A 23,625-nucleotide genomic window follows, 5' to 3' on the forward strand; every position below is an offset into this window, starting at 1 on the left:
AAAGGGGTGCAGAGGACATTGCCAGGCACTCTCACTAATGCAGAGCTTTGTTTTAATCCTGGTCAGCCCCATGGTGCTCCCCAAGCAGGTTCTGGGGATGGGCATCACAGCCTTGTCCCAAGTTAAATTAATTCAGAGCAGCTCCCCTATTTCTGTTTGTTGATGTAGTTTTTCCCCAAGCCTTTGTCAGACGATTTTAGAGGGAAGTGCACTTCTGTACAGAAGCAAATAGACAGCACCTAAAAATAAGTAAATAACTGCAGAGTCATCCATTCCATGTAGCAATATTCCATGAAGCAATAGACAGCACCTAAAAATAAGTAAATAACTGCAGAGTCATCCATTCCATGTAGCAAATCCAATTTTCAAAAGGAGCTACATTTCTAAATAAAAGGAACACTTAATAGCTTTTATTGACACTGGGGTAACATCCAGTAGCCCACATCATGGCGTAAAAGGTTTAAATCTGATTTGAAGCCACTACTGTGGTCCTCTCTGTGGGAACTGAAGAGTTTACTGGTCTTCACTCAGGTTCAGTAGAGTTTGCTGGAAAGATTGTTTCCTGTCAAAGAAAAGACAGAGTGCTTTAAACATGTAATTTCCTGTTTTGCTATTATAAAAGGGGTGTTGAAAAGGGCGATGATAAAGAGTTGGACAAAGCCCCTCTGCATGATGATGTTTCCATTTCCCCACCTGCAAGAAGCCAAATGAATAGTACCACCAGGTTAACAGAGAAAATTATCAAGTTCAGACTGTTTGCTAGCAAGTCTGACTCCTCTAGTTTCAGTGAAATTATCCCTCTTCAGCAAAGTAGTATGTAATTCAAACACACCTCCAAAGAAAGCACAGAATTGATGAGCAGTAAATACCTTGTAATAAAAAAAAAAAAAAAGCCATATATTCCTGCAAAACAGACTGTAGACTGAGCTGTCACTCATTTCCTCTTTAGATATACAACATACCTGGAAATGCACAAGCAAAATAAGAATAGAGCATACCTTAGCTATTTATAGTTGCCTTTAAACCCCCTGGTCATTAAAGCATTGAAAGAAAAGGAGGGAATAATAAGAAAATATTTTTGCAATACAAATTATATTTTAAATACGCTTTTTTGACAAGCAAAATATTTTTTTTTCATTTTTCTATTACTGTTAATACTGATTTTAAATCAGAAACCCTTTCAGAAACACAAACACTTCACAGAATAAGATCTTCTAGAGTTAAATGACTCATGTAAAATCAATATATCTACAATTTTAAACTTATAATTTGATTTGTATATTTGATATGCATATATTTCATATATATATATACCATTTGAGTTATATTCTTTTTATAAGAAAAACGTGTTTTCTTTTGTTAATGCCTTTTGCCCATGCAGAGTATCCAAAGATAAAGATTTTAGCATCTGTACGTAAATCTAATTCCATTATCATGTGCCCTTCAGTTCTGAGTCAATCTCCCTAATAATATCTATAAAGCTGCCAGTTCCTGTTGGTGAGGCAAAGCAAAGATTCAGGCAGAGTGTGGATGGAGCTTAATCATGAAGAAACATTATGAAGATGTTTTCTTTTGCCAGGATATGTCTCTGATAGAGCAAATTGCTTAAGCATGTGCTTAACTTCAAATACATCAGATCTCTTTTTACACTTAACTATGTACCAGCTTAAAGTTAAGCATGTTTTCAAGCATCTTTATGAAAAGTACATGAAAGAGGAGGAACAGCACTGATGTCTAGTTGAGACAGACATTCCTAATGAGCCATTAGATCTCAACTAGCACTGGAAACTTTTTCCTTCCTGTGAAGCTTAAGGATTTATGTGAAGATTTATTTTTTTCTTTTTGCTTAGTAATTAATTCGGACCCCAACAGCGTGAAGATGGAAAGAAAAGGACTCTATTAAGACTTGATATTAAGTTAATAGCAGGTGACAGTGACTTCATCAAAAACCCTGTGCAAAACATCAAGTAGATGGAAATTTCAGTTCTGGTACATTACTCAGCTGAGTATCATCAGACCTGCTTATCAGGGTCACAAAGATTATTTGTATATTATAAAAAGGAACTGTCCATCAAAATCAGTTAAAAAAAAAAAAAAAAAAAAAAAAAAAAAGAAAAAAAGATGCTGCTTTCCATTTCAGATCCATAATATCAGACCCAACTATGATCAAACCAAACCAGGGGATGTTTTCTTAATCCCACTAATGAAACTAACCTTCCTTTCAGAGTTCACATCCATTAGAGGATGCCTCTTGCATAAGGGTTCAGATTCTGAATGCTGAGCATCTCACCAGCTTGTATACACTTGCAGTAAAGGGAAAATGAGCAGCTGGGAAAAAGCCTTGCCAAGTATTTTAAGAAGAAATGTAAAGGGCTCAAGCAGGAAAAAGGAAAGAAAATTTGCCTTTGCTCTAACTTATGCAGACTTTGGGAGTGACTGCTAAAGACAGTGACTTAGAAATAAATGTTCTAGTTTATTTTAATTCTTAAAGTTAATTCTTTTAACTGTAATAGTTAAATTAAAACAAACAAACAAACAAACAGACAAAAAACAAACAAACAAACAAACAAACAAAACAACCTACCTCATAGTTCATAGTTACATTAAACTTATAACAGCTATATACATAGTTATATATATACACATGTAAGAGGACTCCTTCATTTTGTCAGTCATAACTGACAATAATTTAGGGCCCACATTTGATAATCTCAAGCTACTTTGCAGACACAGTTGTTCTGCAGTCAGTCTTCATTGTTTTACTCAGCCTGGCAGTTAACAGTGGTCTGCTGCTGATCTGACTGGGTTGTACACCTCAGTGCCTCTTCTAGGCAAGACAAAAGTGACCTTGGGGAGCTTGGCTTTGCCTCAGCATATGCTAAGCATGTTGTCCCTGGAAAACCTGGCTTTTGGGGTATTCCTCCACCATTTATTTTATTTTATTTTATTTTATTTTATTTTATTTTATTTTATTTTATTTTATTTTATTTTATTTTATTTTATTTTATTTTATTTTATTTTATTTTATTTTATTTTTTTCTGTGCTACTCACTTATTGTTACCTCACAGTGTTCTAACTTCCCTTATATTTTTAAATCTCAAAAACAATCCAGAATTTTTAAGAGTATTAATTACTGAAAAAAGGATAGTTCTTATTTGTGTATCTATGTTTACTCACACCACAAGGTCCAGTACACATGACTAGAGTCCTGGATATCACCATGGAACAATTGTCTTGCTAAGTGTCCTTTTTGATACCTTCTGATTTTTGCAAATTGATTATCGTTGAAAGACACTGGGCTTGATGGACTTCTGGTCTCTTGTGTTCTGACCTCTGTGTGTACCATACTTCAAAGTTAACACAGAAAATGTTATAGGGCTCTTTTAAATATGGCATATCTCTATCTCTATCTTGCTTCTGCCCTTCTGTGTCACACAGAAGCCAATAGGACAGTTCTGATTAATACAGTAATTATGTGGTTATTAAAAACAGTAATCATCCAGGAATTATCCCGTGCTGTAAAAATCCCATAGACAGAAAATATATGAACATTTTTAAATTGAGCATTACAATTGTCTGCATATGCAAGAAGCAAAATGACACATAAAGAATTTTTAAGATCCCAAGGAAGTGCTCGGAACATGTTAAGAGAAAATGGTCTCCTCAATCAGGATGAAAGTGAGCATTGTGCAAGAAACCAGATCCTGATTCGTCCTCTTGGAGGATGTTAGTGACTAAACAGTAGCTATTAATGAAGAGTAACAATTTATAGCACATGTGTTGGATAGACTTGCACAAAATTGGGGCCATCTGAGGAATTTATTCATCCTTGCATAGCTCCTTCATTTCCAATTTCTGAGCCTGTTTTAATTTGTTATCAAAGTAATCTCTCGCTCCAGCTGGAGTCAGCAGTGTGTTTTGTTGTCTATGGGCCTGGCAGACTGTTCATTTTGAATAGGATTCTGTAAAGATTACCTGTTCTGCATCTGTGATGGTTTTTCAGGTGCCAGGAGGTACTGTTTTCAGATGAGAAACAGTGAAAGGAATATGCAGACAATGCGGTTCTGCAGCTCTTCAGATCTGCATGGGTTTCATCAGCAACAAGCAACAGACAAAGGAAAAAGAGAAACAACCACAGCAAGTTAAGAAATGTAACAATGCAGCAAAATAATCTAGTTCCTCCTGAACAACACAGTAATGTTAAGTCAGCCATTTCTCAAATAAACTGAATTCTAAAAGGAACTACATGGTCTCTATTGACACATATTTAAATATGTATGAATTTCACACACTTCTACATAATTACAGATATTTACATGCATGAAATACCTGTGCAAAACAACCTGTTTACCAGTTAGTTTTGAATTTAATTTACATCTAGCACAGATCCAGTTATAGGTGAATGGAGTAAAAATCTACAAGGAGCTTCAAAATAGAGAAAACAAAACAAAACAAACAAACAAACAACAACAACAAAAAAACCACCAACACCAACAATAAACCACCATATATGATTTAGCACAGGTTTGACCCCAAAAGCTATATTGTGAAGGACCTCAAACCAAAGATTGTCATCATCTCCCAGCTGGGTGAGAGGATGACTCCCAGCCCTCAAGGGAGGAAGGATGTCTCTCCCCCTACAAAGTATGGAACAGATTGGCAGTGACCTGGGCTGCATTTAGGAGAAAAGCTCTGTTTTGCTGGAAATACAGTTTATCTTCATGATGCTCTGTGATCCTGAGGAGAGGCTGCAGAAGCTCAATGTGGACACAGCACATTGAAGGTGAAGCAGGGTGAAGGACTGCAGCATGTGGAGGTGGTTGGGCCAGTTCAGGGGTTGAGGCAAAGGAAGACAAGCTCTGGAGCCACTGGGCTTGGGGGCTGTTGCAGAAGGTTTAACAGGGAGAAAAACAGTCTGAGGCAGGAGCTTCAGAAAAGTAGTCTGACAAAACAAATGGATAAACTGAACCAAGAGATCCAGACTGGTTCTGGATATCCCAAACTGTTGTAGGAGCTCAGTTTTCATTCAATTTGACATGTGTACTAATATCACTAGAAAAACAGATCTAGTCTGGACCTGTGAGAGACAGACTGACCATATGCACTTTGTTGTTAGTCCAGAGAGCAGTACTGCTTCTGTCTTAAAGGTGCCAATCTAACCTAACACCTGAAAGCTGTGTCAATTGCACATGCACTATTCCTCAGTCCCTAATTGAACAGTAACATGTTCTGAAGGAGTTTAGGCCCTACTGGGAGGAGTGTCATAGGAAAATCTTTCTGTACATTATCAGGGTAAGTCCAAAAAAAGAAACTTCATACACCACAGTTTAACTGCTGATTAATAAACCCAGTCTCAGAGCTGGCCCTCTTGGTTATTCTGCATTTAATTTCAAAACTCTATTCAAACCATGACAGATCTGGTTACTGATGAAGGAGAAACACATGGAGCAAATGGGATAACTGACATAGTTGAAATGAGTACATGTGGTCTGTTGTTCCCATAGTCTTATCAAGTCACAACACTTTTATCTTTGGATTGCTCTCTGGTCAATAGTTTTCCAAAATCCATAAGGCAAGAATTATGCCTACTCTGAAGATTGTTTCTCTGTTCATAAAATAGGTTATTGCAGAAACCACTAAGATGGTATAATTGCTGGCAGGGCCACAGGCTTTTAATAAGAAGAAAAAATCTTCTGTAGTATATCATTTGATATGAGTGCTTGAAGAAGCCACATATAATGAGTACTGAGAATGAAGTAATACTTTTGTAATAGTGAATGCAGTGTCTGAAGACTGCTTTATATACATGTGATAAGTGGAAGGGAAGAATAAATTGCAACTGGAAGAACCAAGATTGAGTTTCCAGGTCTGTTCTTAGGTCTGAAGATAAAGGTCAGAAGATAGAGCAGCTATCACCTGGTATGCACCACAAACATAGTTTTTCTGTGTAAAGGTCTGTGGCATCAACTCTCAGACACCTTCTTAAGAGATTATTTCTTCTGTTGCTTTCTCTTTTTTTCTATTTTTTTTTTTTCCCTAACCTATCATTTCAGAGAACATGGTTTTTCAAGGGGAGAGCAGCACAAATGGCATGCTAGTCTATTCAGACTCTTCTTACTTCCCTGATCACTCCTGTGTTGTTTTTAGCCGATCTTCATTCCCCAACCTCATCTCTGTGACAACACCAGAGGTATCTGTCCTCCACTCTCTCCTCCTCCCCCTCTAAATTATTTTTTTTTTCTTTGCACTGAGAGATCACCCCACTTCTTTTGCCACCCCACTCCCCCCCCATCACCAGAACCAGCTCAGTTTTAAAAGTGTTCCCCCCCGCCCCCCCCCCTCCATCACCAGAACCAGCTCAGTTTTAAGTGTTCAGGACAGTGGTAAATCAGATAAATAACAGAAAAATAACTTCTAATACTAAGGACTACTGTCCTTCTACCTGAGTTCCCAATATTTTCAATATTTTCTTGAATGCCACAGTTTAAGCAACACTTTAAATTTGTTCCAAACTATTTCTTTCCTCCAACTTGCCTGCAATATAGTTGTTAGAAACAGAACTGCTGTCTGCTGTCTCCTCATACCACAAAAAATTAAAGTGGGAGGAGGGGGGGGGGGAAGGAGGAGGGGAGACAGAAGAGGAGGGGGAACAAGAATTTTAACTAGAGTAATATTTGTTGTTATTATTCAGTCAAAATAAAATTCCCCTTTTTGAAATTGGTCATGCTATGGAAATTCAGAAATCACTCATTGTAGAAGCACTGAAATGCTTAAATTTGATAAGATAAAGTGCTTCATTTCAAGCAAAATCTGTTACTTGGCATAAGCTGTATTACATAAATTATAATAATATTCCGTATTGCAATATGGAACTCTAAAGAAATGTAAATGAAATATGTAAAAACAAAACAAAACAAAACAAAACATTTTGTTTCAGAAGCTGCCTTTTGAGAATTGTGCAGGTATTTCTTTTTCCCAGAATACTTCTGATTTCACTGCACTGTTTTTTTCTGATAAGAAATAATTGTGTTGAAAATGTTTTGCCCAGCTCCTGTCTGCAGTATAAAGTCACCAAGATAATCCATACACTTGCTGGCAATTATATTGGAAGTAGTAAGAAATGACCAGGCATTGAGGCTGAAGTGTTGTTACCACCAGAAATAATTTTTCCAGGTTAACTTTGAGACACCTTAAGGGGATAGTATGGCAGAAGTTGGCACTATTTTCATCCATACTGTGCAAGTTCTGTAGTTTGATAGAAGACTTCAATTTCCAAGGCTGTCATTTCAGCACCATTCATGAGTATCAGATTCATTAAAGTATTTTAACAGGTACCACAACTGTCTCTGAACACAATCCAATGACGAGCAGCAAAGACATGCTTTGGTGAGTTCAGCAAGGCATCATGATATGTTGGTAGCATATTTAGTCAGAAGCAGAAAATAGACTTCCTTGCCCTAGAAGTAAACACACACCACATACACTTGTGATTGTAGCAAATTAAAGTCCTAATAGTGCCTGCCGGGTGGGCTTGTGAACTTGTAACCTTGTTGTTTATTTATCCATCTCCTACAAATCTCAATTTCTATCCACTCGTATTTTCAGGGAGCTTTACTCATCTTCCTCCTTCCCACTCCTCTTGCTGGGAGGCATCATTTTTCCCACTCTCAATGTACTTATTTTCTTACTTAGTTAGAAATAGTTTCTCTATTTTTTTCTGTATGGGGTTGTGTATTTTTTTAACATGTAAAATTAATTGAATTTAAAAAGATCAACACTTCAGGGATATGTTCTTCTCAAAATTTGGACAAGAAGGAATAATTTCTGTTAGGTCTTCCAACAGAATGAACATTTGCCGCTACTCCAAACTGTCCAAAACTAGTAAATAGAATTAAATCTGTAATAGTCTGTATTAATGAGATCTGTTGCCTGATATTTTTGGCCATTTTTTTTTTCCCAATAAATATGAATTATCTTACATCATTGCAAGATAATTAAAGCTGAACTTCATTTTTCATGGACTTCAGTTCTTAAATGAGAATAAGATCAACATGAACAAGTAGACCTCAACTAACTACAGTCTCAGAAAAAAATACATTCACTATGACTGCAAGGAGACATTTGCAAATGAGTGAACATATCTGAGGTAAGGTCTGGATCTAGACTGATCCAGAGGAATCTCTAGGAGGAAGCTCTAGCTTCCTTTTTCTTCTTGACACTTAAAATGAGGAAAATAGTTACAACAAAGCCATTTGTGGATTTTTTTTTTTATTTTTATTTTTTGCTATGTTCCATCAGTGACAGAGTCTCCAGTGCATATTCATTCAGTCAAAGAATGTGAAAAAATGTGTGTGTGGGGAGACACACTTTATATTATAAGAGGTGATATCAATATAAATAACAGCGTAAATCCTTCCTTAAACTTAACAGGGAACCAGTCTGTGTAAAGGCAAAGGAGCCTCTGCCTTATGTGTCATGCTGAGGGGCTGTGAGACTTCACTGTAGCAGTATGGAATGCTCTGAAACACCCCATCAGTAGGGAGGAAGCTTCCAGGACTGATAATGAAGAACTGTTCTTCTTAACAGCATTGGCTTAAATCAAAGGCTGCAATGCCAACAGTGATTTATTTTTTTTCTTCTTTTGTGCCAGTCACTGAAGTACAATGCTCTTGCTTGAACTCCCTAGCAAAGGGTTAAATTATAAGGTAGCTGTGCACAGGAGGATCCTTTGTGCCTAATGACTGTATTTCATCTGTGGTTAAGGGCAGGAGTGGGGAGATAAAACCTAAATTCCTTTCCAGTTTTATTATAAAACTAATTTTATTCTTACACCTGCTAGCTCTCCCCCCTACCAAGTCTCCACTCCCCAGGCAGAGAGCTAGCAGTGCTCATAAATGCCTCTTAAAATAAAAATTTCTGTTCCATTAAACATATGAAAAATATGTTGCATTGAATACAGTTGGTTTGGGAAATCTGTTTTTATCCATTCTAACCAATCGTCCATACGAACTGCAGCTGCCACAAGTGACATGGAATCTGTTTTCTACTGCAAGGTTTAGGAACTCTGATTTTCTTCCAGAACATGGAAACTTGAGATGTCCAACATGCTGCTCTCCTAGGTCAGAAGCAGCCACACTGCAAATTCAGTCTGTCTTGGTAAGCCTCCTGTTTACTGGAAAATAGCTTTAGGTTCTCAAGACTGCAGGTCCTGGCCAACTTTTTGAGTGGTTACAGAAAATCACTACAAATTTTGGGACATAGTTGACAGAAGTTCTAGAACTGAAAGATCCTGGCAGTCCTGGAGATAGCAACTTGTGATGTTTACGGCCGCATCTCTCTGTCAAGAATGTCAAAAGGAATTTTTATAGTCAAGTTTACAGTGGCAAGGTATGACTTTCTGACTTATTCTAATCTTGTTTTAAATATATTTTTTTTCTCTGTGGTTTTATCATATACTTTCAACACTTTGGAAAATAAGTGTAATATTAGTTTTCCTTCAGACTGGAAATAGTCCACAATTAAACAATCCAAGTTCTCCACAAACACAAAGCTGCCACAGCACGCCAGTGTCAGTGAAATCGTCCCACATCTTTTTTATTTTTTATTTATTTATTTTTTTTTTTAATTTATTTTTTTTTTTCTTAGCAATGTTCTGTATGGTTTAATATTTGCAAAGTGTTTTGGAGACAAAAACGAGGTCAAGGCTTCTGTAACAGATGTGTGCACTGTGCAACTCCATTGCATTGTTCCTGGTAAATCTGGTAAATTGCCAGTTCTAGTGCTGGGCAACATTTGACTAATCCTTCCAAAGAGAGTACAGTGGATTTGCTGTTTTGTCAGAACAGCATGAAGCAACAGAGAACTAGTTACAGTGAATGTTTCTTAAACAGTCAGACCTAAGAGTGATATATTAGGTTCCAGCATCCACTATTTTGAAATAATGAAATTGGAGTGTGGTGTAATGACCACACGGACACCAGGATTCTTTTAGGATTAATAACTGCTACTCCTTTATTGATGACATAATTTCAACTCTCTCTTATTGATGATATAACTTCCACCCTATCTTATTGACGACAGGCTCCCTTCTTATACCATTCTCTCTACAGCAGTACTTTTCCACTAACTATTCATTGGTCAACAACTTTGACCAGCAACAACACCCAGCAACTTTCATGCCTTAATGGCTGGAGAACAAGCAGCCCAAGACTGCAAGGTGTCTCCTGAATCACCCTTCTTTATTACTTTTAAACATTTTACATTCCTCCTGACCTTATCGTTTAGAGTCTGATTCTTTCACCAACCATGGGGCTTGTCGACTCCAATGGCCACACTCTCACATGAGAGTGTCAGGCCAATCTTATTCCAGTGATGACATTGAAAATGCTTTCTCCTTGAGAAAACATTTCTATTTTAATCAAGGTATTTCCAACATAAAGGAAATACTGAGTTGCTGAGGATCTCTAAGGTCCCATTGATTAGTAAGGAATGTAATGGTTCAAACAGTTCATGTCTGGTCTAAAGTCATCAAACCACCCAAGTGAAAAACAATGAGAATAATCCTCCTGACTTTGTTTTTCTAAAGTTGAAAGTAATCATTTCAAATGTGTTCTCTTTTAAGACTCAATGCAATAGTTAGTTGCTGGTTAACACGCTTAGCCTTACCCTCCGTAGGATGCTAGATGAACAGTGTGCTGGATTAGGTTAAGGTAGGGCTGAAAAAAAATATGTTGAAATTCCTTCAGCAAGGAATCCAGTCATTTACAAGTCATTCATCAAATCCCACATAGACATTTTTATTATATCCCTGCCACTCTTCCCAAAGATGCCATGGCCAAGTCCATGTCTGCCTCCTCAACACTTTGACGCTCTCATCTGGTTTTTCAATAACCAGCAGGACTCTTTCGTCAGTGCTGTTATGACAAGTACATCTGCAAATGTGGAGAGAACTGGGGACTGTTCATCTTATTTTAGTTATGGGAGCCATAAACTACAGAATCCCCTCCCCAAAATGACCACTTTTACAATTGTAGGCTTAAGAGCTTTTCTGTTCATAAATAAGAAATGACGCAATTTGAGGTAGTTACAGCTGACATACTGCTGTATCAATCATCACATGCTTTGCTCTGTGAGAACTGGGCTTAGGGAAGAATCAAAGGAGGTTGGCCATTAACATCTTCAGGACAATCAACAGTGAGGTGGTTTTATGAATACTACGCATCTAGTCTTTAGAACTCCTTGCTCGAGAGTATTATGGAAGCTATGATTTTTAAAGGTTTCAAAAAGTTACTGGAAAGACTTACCACAGAGTTTCTGGAAGAAAAATCCTGGAAGTATACTCAAGGAAGTATAACTATATGATTGCTGTATTTCTTTATTTTTTTTGCCAGGCATCTCTAATTATCAAATATCACCCTGTTATCCTAACCCGGTATACTCTGTCCCCTGACGCTGAGCTAGATGGAAACTTGTTCTGATCCGAGATGGCCACCTTTACGTTCATGCAATCTGAACGTATATGTGTGTAAAGTCATTGTATATAGTAATTTCTTACTCATGAAAAATGTCAAACCAGAGGCTCCAGAGAAGTATAAAAGTAAATAAAAAGTATTAATGCATACTAGTATGATAAACACATTTTTTTTTTCACCCCAGTTTGGTGTGTCACTCCTAGCCATTTCTCCTAGAAGAATAATTTTAATGTCAGCTGCCTCCTCCAGGCTTGTGAAGCTGTCCTGATTTTAATATCAAGCTTTCTGTTGTGAGGCCCAGAGCTACAGCAACAGCAGCAAGACTTTATGGAAAACACCTGCATGTTATTAAATGCCACTGTAAATCTTACATGGGGCGAGGAAGGTGTTTCTCTGAGCTCCCTGAATAGCCCTGAGAAGTTACTCAGAAGCCTGACCTCCTCTGAAATACTTTTCAGAGCCTGACTTCCATTCCTGCCTCCCTGCAAAGTCACCCACTTTCTCCTTGCACTGAGAGGTGCAGCAAAAATATGCTTATAGCAGCAGAGGATTACACTGTCACCTGCACCCGCTCTGCTCCGTTGGCTGATGTCTTGCAAGGCAGAAGCCAAGGCCATTGCTTCCCCACCTGCTTGAGGGAGAAGGGGAATAGCAGAGAATGTCTCCTAACTCCTAATCCCTCCTAACATCGATTCAAGGTCTGGGTCGTGCAAGGGTATGGCTGGTAGTTCCTTCTCAATATGAGTCTGAACAGGGATATAGTGTAACTACAGTCCAATGTGCTAAGGGTAACCAGTTAATTCTGTTTTAAAAAGACAGTCATTCAGTTATTAGAGATTTAGTTGAATCCTTTTGGGGGGAAAACAAACAAACAAACCAAAACAACATCATATAAGATGGAGTAGGGTCTAAACCATGGGGGCTTTTAGGGAAATTAAGAAACAAAACATCAACTTGAACTGAAAATGGAAGCCATGCAGTAAGCAATTTTGGACCATCCTTTATAGTTCATTCTGACTATAGAAAGGTTGAAAACTCGCTCTGGAAAATGCAGCCTTTTCTACTCTTTCCTAGAAGATTTTCCTCTCACAATATCTTGTCAAACATGCTTTCTGTTTCTGAAAAAGGGGTTAAAGTTTTCTGCTCTCCATTCAATCACAGAGGTTTATGAAATAGGGGATTCATAGGAAGGAAAGATGGGAGAGATCTATTAGGTTATTTTGTGCATCCCTTTGCCAAGGCAGGATTGCTCCCTGGAGTATATTCCAGAGTGCTTTGTCTAGTCCAGTTTTAAATGACTCAAGAAACTAGGCTTTCACCACTTCCCTTGGGAGACTGCTCTGCAGTCTAATAGTCCTCACTGCTAGGAAAGGCTTTTTTTTCTCCTAACTGTCAGCCTTTTCTTTCCTTAAATTCATCCCATTTGTCCTAGTTATAGTCTCATTGAGTAGCTTAAAATTCCTTTTCCAACATAAAGTTTAAATTCTTCCAATGCTAGACAGTAGTAAGCATATTACTTCCCCGTTTAGTTATATTAAAAAATCTCCTAAAGCTAGAAAACAATTGTGTAGATTGCAGAGAGGTGTCTTCTAATCTTCATGCAACTGTGCCTGGTATGACTTTCAGCAATCTACTTCAGTTTTAACTTTATTCCCATTCAAACTCATAGACTTTTCCCACTGATTTTAACTGAGGCAAGATAGGTAACATAAGCGCAAAATTTGACATGAAGATGACATGTTGCTTAATAGGCACAAGATATTTCCAGCATAGATCCAAATGGATCCTCAGTTTCTCTCTTTCCTTTTCAGAACTAACCAATCACCACCACACCACCAAAAAAATCAACAAATTAAAACCCAAGAAATAGATTTCTTTTTTTTTTTTTTTTTTTCAATTTCCTTCTTAGCATTTTATTTTTATGAAAGAGCCTAAAAATAAAAATAAAAGTAAAAATAAAAATGCAATGTGTCGTAAGAGTTTATGAATGCTTTTTAAAAGTTTCAGAATTGTCCTGGTTTCAGTTAGAACAGAATTAGTGTTCTTCCTAGTAGCTGGTGGAATGCTGTGTTTTGGCTTAGGATGAGAAGAGTGCTGATAACACCCCGATGTTTTAATTGTTGCAGAGCAGTGCTTATACCAAGCCAAGGACACCTCAGACTTTTGCTCTGTCCTGCCAACAGGCAGGCTGGGGGTGCAGTAAGAGCTGGGAGGGGACAGACCCAGGACAGGTGACCCAAACTAGCCAAAGGGGTATTCCATACCATCTGACGTCATGCTAAACAATATATAGGGGTGGCTAGCTGGGGGGAGGGGGCCGGACTGCTCGGGGTTAAGCTGGGCATCGGTCAGCGGGTGGTGAGCAATTGCATTGTGCATCACTTGTTTGTACATATTATTATTAGTAGTACTATTATCATCATTGTATTATTATTATTATTGTTATTGTTATTATTATTATTATTTTCCTGTCTTATTAAACTGTCTTTATCTCAACTCACGGGCTTCACTTTCCATTTCTCTCCCCCGTCCCAGAGAGGGAGGGGGGAGGGTGAGCGAATGGCTGCGTGGTGTTTAGCTGCCAGCCGGGTTAAACCACGACAAGAATTCACTGAGATCCTAAAACAGATGCTTGCATGGGAAAGTATTATCCTTATTAACCTATCCTCTTGAAAAATGCTAGCAAAAAAATAAATAAATAAAAAAAAATCCTTTAGGGCGAAGTTCATGTACCATGTAATTTCCTTTAAAGTTCTATATTGCTGGTCTTCTGCACAGAGGTGACTATTGCTTCAAGGCCTTGTCTACCAGGAGAAGTTACCCTGGTTTAACCAACATCAGTTCAAAAATAGATACATGCAAACCTACATAAAGCCTTATGTTGACATTCATGGATTTCCCAATCTCAAGTTATCTTGTACCTTAAGGTACCAAGTTACCAACTTGTCTTCAAACACTCCTTTAGACTGAAAATAAGAATGTCATAAAGTGTTTTGCACTTTTAATCTAAGTCTTAAGTTACAAGTGTATTACTTGCCCCTATAGATATTGCCTTAGCAGGCAATTTTGAGAATAGGAAAGGTTTCTTATCTCACCTCACCTGAAAGCAAATGTGGGTTTAATAAAAAGAAGCTTTATGAAATATTTTATGACCACAATCTTCACCCTCATCAGCTTTGTTTTTTGTTCTATGTAAAAAAAACAAAAACAAAACAAAAACAATGTAGCCCATTTCAGGTTTACAGGAAGCTCTTGATTCTCATTTTGGTTACACTCTGTATACCCAAAGCCATTTTGTATGAATCAATCATGTATATAGAGACTAAAAAACATTCTTAGGTCATTTATTCCTTAAATGAAACTACAGATTTTCCTAGTTTTCTTTTGGTTCCATTTTCTATGGAGTTGTCAAGGATTTATCCAAAATCATGTGATCTCTAAAATAATCATTATTCCCTATATTATGGCTAGTATTATATCCCATGCACTTTCACTTACAGGCATGTCTGTCAAAGGGACCATTTTTCAGCCTCACAGCTCCCATGGCTCTGTCACTTTCTTACTTACAGAGGCCCAAAATGGAAACTATTTTTCTTTTCATTATGAGCTGTCACTTTTTCATCTTGGCACTGCAATGATAGACTTCCATTCATCTTCTATATTACCTTTCCTGAAGCCTCTGACACAGACTGACACAATGCAAAATGCAAGAAATCTTGGAGCATATGTTGACAATTTCTGGGAAAGGCACTTTCTTGTCTTGGTTTGTTGTTTTAAATATATATTGAAAAATTCCAAGCTGTATTTGGAATGTTAGCAGGGGATTCTCTGTTTATTATGATCATTACAAAGAAATGCTCTGCCATACTGAATAAGAGCTGCTGGATATGGCATGGGAAGGAATGTGATGTTGTCTTTGCCTTTTCTAAAGGTAAAGGAGAAAAAGTTTACTGCAAATCTGTGTTTACGTTGGGGTATAAAAGGAACGTGGTCAGCAAGCCTTCATGCACATTGTAACAACCAAGCCACCACCACCACATGGTGAGTCCAGTGGAAACACAAGGAAGTGTCTGCTTAAATTGCAGTGAAGAGACTGAGTTATTTTGAGAAAAGGAAATGATTTCAATCAACCTTGGAGCAGAAAAATCAGTCATCTATTCACATTCAGTGGCACTACATGAAATCTGAGGAAAATCTTTCTCATCATTTAGGCTGCATTTCTCACCACGACTTCTGAGCAACTAGTACAAAAGACAATATAGGCGTTCACAGTAATGATGCTGTAAGGTAAACATTCCTTCTGCATTGTTTCTGCATGACAGCCTTAAAATCCATAAAAAAAAATAATAATAATAATAATAAAAATAAAAAAGAAAAGGAAAGAAAAGAAAAAAAAACACACCACCAATAATAATAATAATAATAATAATAATAATAATAATAATAATAATAATAATAATAATAATAAACACAACAGAGTAAAGCCAATGTACAGGCCACAACAGGGTAGGAAAACATGGGTGCAGATTTCTATATCCCAGATATTTTGGAAAACAAAATCATTTCACTAATAACTAGGACAAGTTAGCCAGACATGAAAACCATCAAAGTCATAGATGAATACAAATAACCACAATCTACCCATCTCACTAGCTCTGTGGCATGGTATCTACCTTGGCACATAATTCTTTTCTACTGCGTTAATGAAAAAATCATTACAAATACACTTGGTAAAGATCTCGTGAGAAAAATCTCTCAATGATTTTCTTCATAGCAGATCTTCTGTGAAGCCATTTTATTAGCGATTGCAATGGCGGACATCCTATTATGTGGAGTGCATTATAGTAAACATAGCATACATAGCCTTTTATTCCCTACTACCTGACACCTAATCACCTCCCCTGTTTCCTCATTGGCTGAGTACTACAGGTTCACAGGTTACTTGATGATCCTCTGTGCCATATATGTACAATTTTTTTTTTTTTTTTTTTTGATCAACCCTTTAATTTCTACTTCTTACGTTTTGTTGTTGTTGTTGTTGTTTGTTTGTTTGTTTTTCCTCCTTTCTTATGTTTTGAGAACTTGTGTTCTATGTTTTAGTGTTCTGACACTGCTCATCTTGTTTTTCCTCAAGCTTCTACCTTAGTTTGGAACAGTGAGGCCTTCTACTGTCCACTTACCTACTTAGAATTTCTCCTTGTTATGATTACACAACTACGTTTGAATAAAGAAAATTAGTTGTCTACTGCAAAAACATGACTTAGTTTCTCACACTGTGAAACTTGCATGACCTGTAGGTCTCTGGGTAACTCTGAGTGGCTTTAAGCAGTCCATAGAAGTCAATGAAAATTATGCCCATAAAGATACATAAAACAGTTCCTAGTAGAATACTTGGGGACAGATTCTCACATCATCTGCACAGCATGACTGTTGAGTTACTTTCTGGATTGGTAAAGAAACTCTCCAGTTGTGTCCCTCAGAGATAAAACCAAGCAGTGACCTGTGAGAGAGAGTATACTGAGCCCGGTGCCTCTAGGTAATTCAGTCAAAGCTGTTCCTGGTTTGGTCTGTCTTACCTACACAGTTTTCCTTTTCATCCTCAGACAGTTCCATGTGTTTTCTTGCTGCAGTTTGGGGAACATAACACATAATGTCAGTTTCATGCTGTAAAAACACCACTGTAATGGTCTGCAACAGTATTTCAGATAATTTAAACTTGAAATAAAACAGAAATATGGCAATTATACCTTAGAGCTATGGGAGCACAGATGGTGTCCAGAGAAGACATGCAAATAGTGTGGACACGGCCCTACATGTACCAGGATGGACGCCTTCACTTAGTGTAGATATCACTGGACCACTTGTAGTGGAAACCAGTGATCATGCTCAGGGAACATCCTGCTGTCGTGGCTTAACCCGGCTGGCAGCTAAACACCACGCAGCCATTCGCTCACCCTCCCCCCTCCCTCTCTGGGACGGGGGAGAGAAATGGAAAGTGAAGCCCGTGAGTTGAGATAAAGACAGTTTAATAAGACAGGAAAATAATAATAATAATAATAATAATAATAATAATAATAATAATAATAATAATAATAATAATAATAATAATAGTACTACTACTAATAATATGTACAAACAAGTGATGCACAATGCAATTGCTCACCACCCGCTGACCGATGCCCAGCTTAACCCCGAGCAGTCCAGCCCCCTCCCCCCGGCTAGCCACCCCTATATATTGTTTAGCATGACGTCAGATGGTATGGAATACCCCTTTGGCTAGTTTGGGTCACCTGTCCTGGGTCTGTCCCCTCCCAGCTCTTACTGCACCCCCAGCCTGCCTGTTGGCAGGACAGAGCAAAAGTCTGAGGTGTCCTTGGCTTGGTATAAGCACTGCTCTGCAACAATTAAAACATCGGGGTGTTATCAGCACTCTTCTCATCCTAAGCCAAAACACAGCATTCCACCAGCTACTAGGAAGAACACTAATTCTGTTCTAACTGAAACCAGGACATCTATCCACCCCTTATTCCATACCATTTATGTCATGCTCAGGTTACACTCTTTTCCATACATTCTAATTAGTCACCTATAGTAGTCATGGTAGTGGTAACATACAGTATAATATAGTAATTAACATAGTACAATTCAGTTCATGGGCCATTCTCACCCAGTATTAAATCTCCTTGTGGTACACACCGGACCTCTCCGTTCTTTTGCATCACCCACCAAGTGTATCCAGGTCCCTGAGCGAAAACAATTCCACGAATGGGTTTGCCTTTTCCTGAGGCAGGAGTAGCCCAGACTGTTTTACCCAGCATATTTTTTACATGCACTACAGGAACTTTATCCCCATCTACAGTACGTAACAGGTTTGATTGGGCAGGTCCAGCTCGGTTGGCAGATCCCCTAGTATTGACTAGCCAGGTGGCCTTTGCCAAATGCGTATCCCAGTTTTTGAATGTCCCAGCGCCCATTGCTTTCAATGTAGTCTTTAACAGTCCATTGTATCGTTCAACTTTCCCGGAGGCTGGTGCATGATAGGGGATGTGATACACCCACTCAATACCATGTTCTTTGGCCCAAGTGTCTATAAGGTTGTTTCGGAAATGAGTTCCATTGTCTGACTCTATTCTTTCTGGGGTACCATGTCGCCATAGGACTTGCTTTTCAAGGCCCAGGATAGTGTTCCGGGCGGTGGCATGAGGCACAGGATATGTTTCCAGCCATCCGGTGGTTGCTTCCACCATTGTAAGTACGTGGCGCTTGCCATTGCGAGTTTGAGGGAGTGTGATGTAATCAATCTGCCAGGCCTCTCCATATTTATATTTCAGCCATCGTCCTCCATACCAAAGAGGCTTTGACCATTTGGCTTGCTTGATTGCAGCACATGTTTCACAGTCATGAATAACCTGTGCTATAGCGTCCATGGTCAGGTCCACCCCTCGATCACGAGCCCATCTGTATGTTGCATCTCTACCTTGATGGCCTGAGGTGTCATGGGCCCATCGGGCTATAAATAATTCACCTTTATGCTGCCAATCCAGATCCACCTGAGCTACTTCAATCTTAGCAGCCTGATCCACCTGCTGGTTGTTCTGATGTTCTTCAGTAGCCCGATTCTTGGGCACATGAGCATCTACATGACGTACTTTCACAGCCAGGTTCTCTACCCGAGCAGCAATATCTTGCCACAAAGCAGCAGCCCAGATGGGTTTGCCCCTACGCTGCCAGTTGTTTTGCTTCCATTGCTGTAACCATCCCCACAGGGCATTTGCTACCATCCATGAATTGGTGTAGAGATAGAGAACTGGCCATTTTTCTTGTTCAGCAATGTCTAAAGCCAGCTGAATGGCCTTCACTTCTGCAAACTGACTCGATTCACCTTCTCCCTCAGCAGCTTCTGCAACTCGTCGTGTAGGACTCCATACAGCAGCCTTCCATCTCCGATGCTTCCCCACAATACGACAGGACCCATCAGTGAACAGGGCATATTTCTTTTCATTTTCTGGTAACTGGTTGTACAGTGGGGCTTCTTCAGCACGACCCACCTCCTCCTCGGATGATATCCCAAAGTATTTACCTTCTGGCCAGTCCATAATCACTTCCAATATTCCTGGGAGACTGGGGTTTCCTATTCGAGCCCGCTGAGTAATCAGTGCAACCCACTTGCTCCATGTAGCATCAGTTGCATGATGTGTAGAAGAGACCCTTCCCTTGAACATCCAGCCTAGTACCGGCAATCGGGGTGCTAGGAGGAGCTGCGCTTCAGTACCAACCACCTCTGAAGCAGATCAAACTCCTTCATATGCTGCCAGTATCTCCTTTTCAGTTGGAGTATAGCGGGCCTCAGACCCTCTGTATCTCCGGCTCCAAAACCCCAGGGGCCGACCTCGAGTTTCCCCAGGTTCTTTCTGCCAGAGGCTCCAAGTGGGGCCGTTCTCCCCGGCTGCAGTGTAGAGCACATTCTTTACATCTGGTCCTGTTCGAACTGGCCCAAGGGCTACTGCATGGACTATTTCCTGCTTAATTTGTTCAAAGGCTTGTCGTTGTTCAGGGCCCCATTCAAACTCATTCTTCTTATGGGTTACTTGGTAGAGCGGGTTTACAATCAGACTGTAATTTGGGATGTGCATTCTCCAAAACCCCACAACACCTAGGAAAGTCTGTGTTTCTTTTTTGTTAGTTGGTGGAGACATAGCTGTTATTTTGTTGATCACATCCATTGGGATTTGACGACGTCCATCTTGCCATTTTATTCCTAAAAACTGGATCTCTCGTGCAGGTCCTTTGACTTTATTTTGTTTTATGGCAAAACTGGCTTTCAGAAGGATTTGGACTATTTTCTTCCCTTTCTCGAAAACTTCCTCTGCTGTGTCACCCCACACAATAATGTCATCGATGTACTGCAGGTGTTCAGGAGCTTCCCCCTGCTCTAGCGCAGACTGGATCAGCCCATGGCAAATGGTAGGGCTGTGTTTCCACCCCTGGGGCAGCCGATTCCAAGTATATTGGACTCCCCTCCAAGTGAAGGCAAATTGTGGCCTGCACTCTGCTGCTAGAGGGATGGAGAAAAATGCATTAGCGATATCAATTGTGGCGTACCACTTGGCTGCCTTCGATTCAAGTTCGTACTGAAGTTCCAGCATGTCCGGCACTGCAGCACTCAGTGGTGGCGTCACTTCGTTCAGGCCACGATAGTCCACTGTTAGTCTCCACTCGCCATTAGACTTTCGCACTGGCCATATGGGACTATTGAAAGGTGAATGAGTCTTGCTGATCACTCCTTGGTTCTCCAATTGACGAATTAGCTTATGGATGGGAATCAGGGAGTCCCGGTTAGTGCGATATTGCCGCCGGTGCACAGTTGTGGTAGCGATTGGCACTTGCTGTTCTTCGACCCTCAGCAACCCCACAACAGAGGGGTCCTCTGAGAGACCAGGCAAGGTAGATAATTGTTTAATGCCCTCTGTCTCTAAGGCAGCTATACCAAAAGCCCACCGGAACCCTTTTGGGTCCTTGCAATATCCTCTTCTGAGATAGTCTATGCCAAGGATACATGGAGCATCCGGGCCAGTCACAATACGGTGCTTTTCCCACTCATTCCCAGTCAGACTCACTTCAGCCTCCAATACAGTCAACTGCTGAGATCCCCCTGTCACTCCACAAATATAGATGGGCTCTGGTCCTTTATAGCTTGATGGCATTATAGTGCATTGTGCACCGGTGTCTACTAAAGCCTTATACTTCTGTGCATCTGATGTGCCAGGCCATCGAATCCACACAGTCCAATAAACTCGATTATCCCTTTCCTCCCCCTGGCTGGAGGCAGGGCCTCCCTAATCCTGGTCGGAATCTTCTTCGTTTCTGTGTTTGAAGGACTGTCTGCTGGAAGTTGGAGCAACAAACTTTTCAGAGAATCCCTTTTTCCTGATTGTTTTCTTTTGCAACTCACGTACCCGTGCCTCTAGGGTCACGGTAGATTTTCCATCCCATTTTCTCATGTCCTCTCCATAGTCTCGCAAGTAAAACCACAGGGTGGCACGGGGTGAGTACCCACCATATCGTCTTCCTTGTGTGGATGAACGACTACCCCTGATAGCTGAGACACTGCTCTGTACAGGTACGGAGGAGAATAATCTCTCTTCAAGTTGGTGAACCTTTTCAGAAAGTTTCTCCACAGTGTCCTCTTTTGGTCGGTGGACACTGGTTGGTTCAGGTGGGGATGAAGATAGATTCTCTTTAAGTTGGTGGAACTCTTCAGAAAGTTTCTCCACAGCTGAGACGCAGGCCTGTAAGGAAGAGGAGAGACTTTCTTCATACTGCCGGAGTTGTTTAGCCACTTCATCCAATGTGGGTTCCTCATCCTCTTTCCAGGCCATTATTGCCAATGAGCTGGCATATGATGATGGTGCACTCCATACAAACTTCCACCACATGGGTCGCGTACACCTGACTTCATCTGGATCTTTGGATGTTTGTCTGAGGTCTGGATCCTCATAAATCACTTCCCGTATGGCTAATTCCCTCAGGTACTGGATTCCCTTCTCCATAGTGGTCCACTTGCCTGGTAGACATAAAAGTTCTTCCTTGAAGGGCTACCTTTCCCTCACAGCTGAGAGGAGACGCCTCCAGAGGCTGTGAGATTGTGCTCCATCTGCAATTGCTTTGTCAATGCCTGCATCTCTAGCAAGGGATCCCAGTCACTTGGCTTCCCTGCCATCTAATTCCACACAATTGGCTCCAGTGTCCCAGCATCGGAGCAGCCAGGTGACAAGCTGCTCACCTATACAGCGACCAAAATCTTTTCGCACATCTCGTAACTCACGCTCGTTTAGGCTTCGGGTAGTTACTGTTGATTTTTCGGCATCCTCATCTTCCTCCTCCTGAACCCTTGATGGCCCAGCGTCGTCGTCATCTCCGTCGTCTCTATACCTAGATTTGGCAGAAGATTCTCTGCGTTCTAAACGACCTGAATCTCTATACCATTTTTTTCACCTTCTCTACAGGGGCAGCTTGCACTGCTACTGCTTGTTTCTCTGACCTTGTTACAGGGTCTGCCACAGAGGTTGGAATACCCTCTGCAGGGTCAACTTGCACTGCTACAGCTCGTTGCTCTGACCTTGTTATAGGGTCTGCCACAGAGGTTGGAATACCCTCTGCAGGGTCAACTTGCACTGCTACAGCTCGTTTCTCTGACCCAGCTACAGGAGCTGGAGCGGCTGCAGGAGCTGGAGCAGCTGCAGGAACCGGAGCTGGAGAAGCTGCAGGAGCTGGAACTGGTGCGGCTGCAGGAGCTGGGACTGGAGCAGCTGCAGGAACCAGAGCTGGAGCGGCTGCAGGAGCTGGAGCTGGAGCGGCTGCAGGAACCAGAGCTGGAGCGGCTGCAGGAGCTGGAACTGGAGCAGCTGCAGGAGCTGGAACTGGAACAGCTGCAGGAGCTGGGACTGGAGCAGCTTCAGGAGCTGGGACTGGAGCGGCTTCAGGAACTGGGACTGGAGCGGCTTCAGGAACTGGGACTGGAGCGGCTTCAGAAACTGGAACTGGAGTGGCTGCAGGAGCTGGGATTGGAGCATCTGCAGAAGCTGGGACTGGAGCGGCCGCAGAGTCCACCGTAGGGGTCACAATGGCCGTTGGATCTGTCACGGAACTTGGAGTGGCTGCAGGGTCTGTCACTAAGTTGATAGCAGTATCCATGGCAGCTCGATAGGCATGAGCCAGGCCCCAGCATGTTACAATGATTTGTGTTACTTTGGAACTTCCCGAATCGCGACACCTTTTATTCAAGCATTCTGCCAGTTTTTGAGGATTTTGCACTTGTTCAGGGGTGAATTTCCAAAACACTGGGGGTGCCAACTGGTCTAGATGCCTGCCCATATCCTCCCATACTCCCTGCCACCCACAACTATACTGCCTCCGGGCAGATCTCCGGATGAGCTTCCTAAGTAGTTGTTTAACTTTAAGCAGAACCTGAAGTGCATTCAGGAGGCAGAACAACAGGACTATGCTGGTCTGAGTATCCCAAGGATATTCAATATCTTGGAGAGTTATTGTAATAAACTCGGAGGATAAGAGGGTGGTGAAGGAGGAAGGGAGAGTGATCAAGGAGGATACAGAGGTGGTGAAGGAGAAAGGGAGAGTGATCAAGTAAGAAAA

The 23,625-nt window shown here is 40.6% G+C and overlaps 1 long non-coding RNA gene across 1 annotated transcript; it reads right to left on the reverse strand.

Annotated features, from left to right (window-relative positions):
* Window positions 1–369: 369 nt before the first annotated feature.
* On the reverse strand, window positions 370–17,673 carry LOC311427082. Its single transcript, XR_014687202.1, has 3 exons — window positions 17,049–17,673; window positions 3,977–4,081; window positions 370–562 (listed from the first exon to the last, which is right to left on the reverse strand). It is a non-coding gene; the product is annotated as an uncharacterized lncRNA (long non-coding RNA).
* Window positions 17,674–23,625: the final 5,952 nt, after the last annotated feature.

This window comes from Aythya ferina (assembly GCF_964211825.1).
Source record: "Aythya ferina genome assembly, chromosome: Z".
NCBI lineage: Eukaryota > Metazoa > Chordata > Aves > Anseriformes > Anatidae > Aythya > Aythya ferina.